The sequence below is a fragment of the Arachis ipaensis genome, chromosome B08, assembly GCF_000816755.2.
Source record: "Arachis ipaensis cultivar K30076 chromosome B08, Araip1.1, whole genome shotgun sequence".
Taxonomy (NCBI): domain Eukaryota; kingdom Viridiplantae; phylum Streptophyta; class Magnoliopsida; order Fabales; family Fabaceae; genus Arachis; species Arachis ipaensis.
The window spans coordinates 17,668,054-17,675,371 of record NC_029792.2 but is presented as its reverse complement, the minus strand read 5'-3'; positions in this window follow the sequence as shown (position 1 = coordinate 17,675,371).

Here is a 7,318-nt window from a genome sequence, read left to right as displayed (position 1 = left end):
TTAATTGATTCTTATTTTATGAAATTTGATTTTAATTAGAAGTTAATTTTTTATTTAATTAAAATAAAATCTTTACTTTTTTTTAATTAGTTCTCATTTTATGAAATTAACTTCTTATTGGAGTAATTAGATTTCTTATCTAATTTAAATAGAGTAATTTAATTTTTAATTTTATCGTTTTTCACTTTATCTTTAATGTTTCGAGGATTACTTGAAACGTTGATTTGGGTCTGAACATGAGGTTCAGATTCCTTTGTATGGCAGTGTCCGACTTGTTGATGTCGAAGTGTCGCCTGTCTGAGTTTTTCGTGAGAAGGTGGAGGATGGTACCTGTAAGAGACTCCGATGTTTAAGTTAGCAAGGGTTTTAGGTAGATTTTTAGTAGATTAGAACGTGAATATACTTGAGGGATGTTAGTATATTTATAAGTGATGAGCCAATAACTACGTTGGAGTAGTTCTGTTATTGGTGGCAGGTAACCGTCCCCTTTATCCAAGAGTTGTTGAGATATCTCTTCTAAAAGAAAGTGAGAAATAGTAGAGATTAGTTATAACTCTTTCAGGAGGAATTATCCCTTTGTAGTATTTTGTCCAACCTCTTAAAAGATCGGTTATTCGATAGCTATTTTCTAAACTTTTTCTGCTTTGAATCTGGCTTATGTTTTATAATTAGGACAGGATAAAAACAACTTTTTTTAATTAGTTCTCATTTTATAAAATTAACTTCTTATTTGAGTAATTAGATTTCTTATCTAATTTAAATACAATTTAATCTTTAATCTTATCCTTTTTCACTTTATCTTTGAATTGGTTCTTACTTTATAAAATAACTTCTTATATACTTAGATTCTTATCTAATTTAAATAGAACTCAATTTTTAATCATATCTCTTTTCAATTATTTTCATCTCCAATGAAATACTTGATTTTTTTTTTTTTTAGAATGGTGATACTGATACTTTTCTTGATTGGTCAGCAAACCCATCAGACCTTGACGAGAGACCTGATGACTTCAATAGTGGATGAACTAGAAGTGACAATGAATAGGTTAGGGTAGGGTAGGGTTTGGAGCCAATTCTAACTATATTTGTGGATTGAAAATATCTCAACTCTAAACTTATATGTTCTCAATTTGCGGATACTCGACTCTATCTGTGGATTACAAAAAAGATACAACATTATTATATAACTTGATAATTTAAAGAGAAATAGAACTGACTTTTATGTAAAAAAAGTATTAAATTATTAATTAATGATCTTTTAATGACTAAGGATCTTTTGCATTTAGTGAGAGGTCTTTGGTTCAACATCCACTTAAAATATATTTTTATATAAGTATATAATATATACATATATAAGGTACGGGTTGGTCGGGTAGGGTTGAGACTTAACCCGCACCCTGCCCGACCCGCAGAGAACCCTATGGTGCAGAATTTATAACCACAAACTAACTGGCAAATGCACTGGGTCGTATCAAGTAATACCTCAGGTGAGTGAGGGTCGATCCCACGAGGATTGATGGACTAAGCAACAACCGTTAAGTGATTTACTTAGTTAGATAAACAGAAAATGGTGTTTAAGAGTTCAAAGCATCAAACAGTGTATCAGAGAATCAGAATAGCAAACAATAAATTGATAAGAATAATATATGGAGAAAACAGTTAAGGCTTCAGAGTTATCTATTTTTCGGATTGACTTTTCTTACTAACTATTTTAATCATGCAAGATTTAATTCATGGCAAACTATATGTGACTAGACCCTAATTCCTTAGACCTTTCTAGTCTCCTCTAACTTTCGTCAACCGCCAATTCCTTGGTCAATTAATTCCAATTAGGGGGTGAAGTTTAATTCTAGTTATTATGCCACAAAAATCCTAATTATCCAAATATAAGAGGATTATATGTCACGTATCCCGTTAAGTCCAGATAATTAGAATTTAGGAGAAATTATATGTCACGGATCCCGTTAAGTCCAAATAATTAGAATTTAGGAGAAATTGTTTTCAAGCTGTTGTACAAGTAAAGAGCTTTTCCAAGTTATACAAGAACTCAATTAGAAAGAGGGTCATACTTCCGTTCCACCCAAATTCATAAGATAAAGAACGAAAACAATTCTTGAAATATAAATCAGTACATGAATTAAAATAGAAAAATAATAGTATCAATCCATACAATAGACAGAGCTCCTAACCTTAACAGTGGATGTTTAGTTGCTCATGAAAAAGAGTAAAAACTAGGATTCTGGTAAATTGTAAATTGGGCTGAGGTGGAATGAAAAGTGGAATCCCCCAAAAGAGAAGTTTCTTTTCTCTTTTATATCTAATCCCAATTAATTTAAAATCTATTTTCTAAAACTAAAATAATATCTTTTCCTATTTTAAAATAAAAATAAAGTTTAAATCAGAATTAATTAAATAATCAGCGTTTTCTGCACGTGGCGCATGTCACGCGTACGCGTCAGTCACGCGTATGCGTCGATGGTCTTCTTTGCGTGTCACGCGTACGCGTCAGGTACGCGCACACGTCGCTGTGCAAATCTCCAGATCACGCGCACACATCAGGTACGCGCACGCGTCGCTCCTCGCTGGTCATCTCCTTTAATTCTTGTGCTCCTTCCATTTAGCTTCCTCTCCATCCTCTAAGTCATTCCTGCCCTATATAGCCCTCCTCTTTTTCTGCGGAAACTCCATCAAATCCATCCAAATGTTACCTAAAATAAACAAAATTGCATAGCATCCATAGTGGCTAAAAGATAATTAATTCTTGATTAAACTCAACAAATTAAATGCAAATTCACTAGGAAAAGATAGGAAAGATGCTCACACATCACCCTACCCTACCCGCTGCGGATTGGATTAGCAACCCTACCCGACCAAGTGAGGTCAGGTGTATGTTGCCACCCCTAGGATGAACGTTGTAGGCTCCATTAAGTTTTTGAAAATGAGTATTACAAGGCATTATTTTTTTTCTTATTGTTCATCCACGCTATTAGTTTGTTGTATTATTCTACAATGTGTTTTACCGATTTTTAGCAAATCGAAGTGGTTCAATATCTAAATTTTGGGAGCAAAACATACTTCTCTTTGTGAGTACCAGTTTTCGAAAATGCATCAAAGATTCTTTCAATTGGTTAAACTAACAAAAGAAAATTTGGAAAGAAAGCAAATAAATTTTAAAGTAAAATGACTGGAATTGAAATGAATAACATTGAATTTAAATAAAGAAGTAAACTGCCTTCGATAAGATCGAAGACTTTTGAAATAAAATACAAAATGCTGAATCTTAAAAGAATACTGAAAAAATAAACTTGCTGAAAATATAAATTTGCAAGAAAGATAAAGATTACAAGAAATTAAAAAGAAATTTAAAAGACATGGAAGGAACCCTACAGAAAAGAAAACTTTTAGCAGACTCAAGAATTCACTAGGAATATGAGTGTGCGAGAGTATTTTCTGGTATGAGATTTCAACCCTTATTTCTTCAAATATTCACCTATTTATAAGAGTTTTCGACCAATCAAAGTCAAATATAACTCCCACGTGCATTAATCTTTAAGTAACTGTTCCTGCCCCCTTGTACGACGTAACTGCCATCAATTATCTTCACATATTACTCTTTCTCGATAAGACTTATCGACCGATCTTACCCTTCATTCTCGATAAATCCCTTTTCGATAAGTATTACGTTCTTCGAAACAATACCCATCAAACCTTGACTTCGATGTCTTTGAATTTATATTTTTCCGACTAACAAATTACCCCTTTAGGATTAATGCGTCTTTTCGATATCATTTTGAAAATGAAATGTTTAATCCTATTTGTCTTTAAAAACCATGATTAACCAATTTAATTCGCATGAAATTCATTAACCGCCCACTTATCTATACCCAATATGGCACGTTCTCCATTAATTACTGTCTCTCTCTCTTCCAACTGCACCTTCTCAAAGAAGTTTCTCATTTTTCAAATTTAAAATAGCAGAATATAAAACGAAAAACTCTACTTACCTCTTTTACTTTAACGTAGCAATATTCTTATTGAAATTCATTAACCGCCCACTTATCTATACCCACTATGGCACGTTCTCCATTAATTACTTTCTCTCTCTCTCTTCCAACTTCACCTTCTTAAAGAAGTTTCCCATTTTTCAAATTTAAAACAGCGGAATATAAAACGGCAAAACTCTACTTACCTCTTTTACTTTAACTTAGCAATATTCTTACTGCTTATCAGCGTTAACTTTCCATCCTCAAGTTCTTCCACTTCTTCTCTTCTCTGCTCAATAATCTTTTCACCTTTAAATCCATCTCATTTCTTTAACTTTTTTCTCTTTCTACAATCAAATGACATCATCTAGCACTCCAAAGGCTCAAAAGGCAAGAAGGTCATTACTGAAACCTTCGTTCAACCCGACTTGTGAAACACCCTAACTTTTAGCACCTCATGACCATACCAAAAGTTCAAGCGTTACTTACCTCTAAACCTTTTTATTATATACTATCTTTATTTAATATTGAGCCTTCGTGAATACGAACTGAAGTTTTAACCAAGAAAACGAAGAGTCTGTACTTTAAACCATTTAAGCACAAAAAATATATATATATATACACGTAGCATTATATACATAGATTTATTCAAATATTCTCAAATACAAGTCCTACCCCTCTAAAAACAAAAAGAATAAACGACAAGGAAAAAATAAAAGCTAACAACTCAACTCGTAAACATAATCTTCTATGATCCTGTAGCTCTGCACTAAACCTTCGCACCTGTAGCTGAAAGGGGTGAAAATAGGGGATAAGAATTGGGGAGTTCTTCGTAGGGACGGGGTATATAATTATGTTTATTTTATTACCATAGCCAACAACAACAACTAACAGGATATATTTAGACTTAACAAATAAGGAACACAGAAATCAAACAATCATATAGCACATCCACAATCACAGAAAACACACTCACAAACACATATATGCAAACAAGTATGATACATGTCTGTCCTATGGCTAATGAGCTCATTTATCGGTTATATAGCCAACCCGACATGTCCGGTAGCTAACCCGGGCATCATCCTCTTAAAAACTGGTGAGCAGTACAGTACCACGATCCTCATCTGGTGAGCGGTAAATAACCTCGATCCCCACCATCTGCGGGTTGTAAACCACCTCGATCCTCACAGACATTTTCAATTGGAAAACAGCACACCCGTGGGTGATAAATAACCACGATCCCCACGTCCGTCACGACACTGGACAAGCGGTACACCACCACGATCCTCACCAGGTCATAACTCAAATTTAAAACCACAATCTTTTAAAATCTTGACTTAGAGCAAGTGGGACTAAACCACAACCCTTGCATACTGCCCAGGTCTTTCCAAATGTCAAAATCTCTCTTTAAAAAAATAAACAATTCAAATCCATTTCTCTTTTATCAAACTCCTTTTCTTGATAAATCGAATTCAAATATAATACTTTTCTCGATAAAACTCAAAACATAATCATTTCTTTAATAATTCAAAATTAGCTAATATAATTCATAAAACTTTTGAAAATTTATTTTGACTCCTAAAATAATCAAAATATCCCATCTGGCTATTCATACATAGCGAACCAAAATCTCAAGCAAACAATAATAATTCAACAAAAATTCCACATAAACTTAATCAAACTCAAACAATAATCAATCAAACCAACATTTACTTATCAAATTTACATTTAATTATTATGAAATTACAAAACACTACCTCCATACCAAATCAAAACAACAGGAACTCCGGAAAAACTTTTTGATCGAGCTGCTAAAGAAGAAAACGTCAGAAATCGTCTGTGCCTTCTAGAACTCCGATTAGCCGAACTTAAGGGATAGAAGAGCTATGTCACCGTCAATGATGAGTCCATATTTGACGATAATTTTTTGTTTGAATTAGACAGATTTCATTACATAAACTCACACTTAACCACCAAAATAGCATACTTTTGTGATTTCTCTCTAGATTTGACCTAAATGTGAAAACATGCGCTTTTGTGCTTAAATTGACCACTTTAATTCCACTTTTTTTTCCATTCGATGTCGTGATATGTTTGTTGAGTGACTTCAAATCCTAGAGGCATGAATGGCTAGAAAAAAGTGGAAGAGAGCATGCAAAAAGAGAGAACACATGAAGAAAACAAAGGAGAAATACACACATTTTTGGTGTTTCTGAAGCCGATTGGGTCCTATATCAAGGGAACTTCATTCCATATTAAAGGGAGCTCACTTAGACATTAGAGAATGCATTAGGAGTAGGAGTAGGGTAGAGTAGAAAAATTCTCTCTTAGGGTTTACTTAAATTTTTCTTATACCATTTTATAGTTAAGTTTTGATCTTGGATTTTACTTATCACTTTTGTAAGTACTCTTTAATTTTCTCTTTAATTACACTACTCTTGCTACATTTTTCTTTTGTTCAAGTTACTTTGTTAATATATGCAATTTTGGTTTCTTGAAGTTTTGGTGGATGAATTTAATGTTTTATGCTTTATATATGATTGATTGTATGTTTATTGTTGATATTGTGAATAGTTTGGTTATCGTTTTTATTTTCCTTTTCAATTTCTTATGTTTTGCTTTTATGCCCACCAAGTGTTTGTGAAAATTCCACTTGGTAATTTTGAGTAGATTTTCACATCTTGACTTGAGAAATGAGTTCCTAGGATACTAGAGTCATAATGTCTGACATTTAGTGGTAATTCTTGGGTAGTTAGTTGGCTCTTGTTTCCATTGACGCTAGTTTTTTACTAAGTAATTACTAAGTTATCTAGGACTTATGGATTAAGGTCAATTATGCTTGCTTGACTTACTCCTCGATGTTAGGGGTTGACGAAGTGAGATTAACTCATCATAATTGCTATAGTTGTGATTATGACGATGATACGATTCCTTAGTTCTCATTGCCAAGTCAAGGCTCTTTTATGCATTTATAGCATTTTCACTAGTTTTGACCTTACTTCCTTTTTACTCGCATTAATTTCAATTTTGATCTCTTCTTAGTTCTTTTATTCATTAGTTCTTTTAATTTTTCGTTCCTTGATTGAAGAAACCCCATGATTTCACAACCAAGAATGTGCACCTTATTTACATTGTCTGAGAGAGGATGACCAAGGATTTAAAACTCCCGGTTAATATTTATTTTGGATTGTGACAAACCTTTGAATTTAAACTTTGATGTTGGTTGATTGTTAAGTTGGGACTATACTTGCAACGCCAATTCTATTTTGAGGAAAATTCTTAAACCACTATCGGCCATACATCAAGTTTTTGGCGCCGTTGCCGGAGAACTA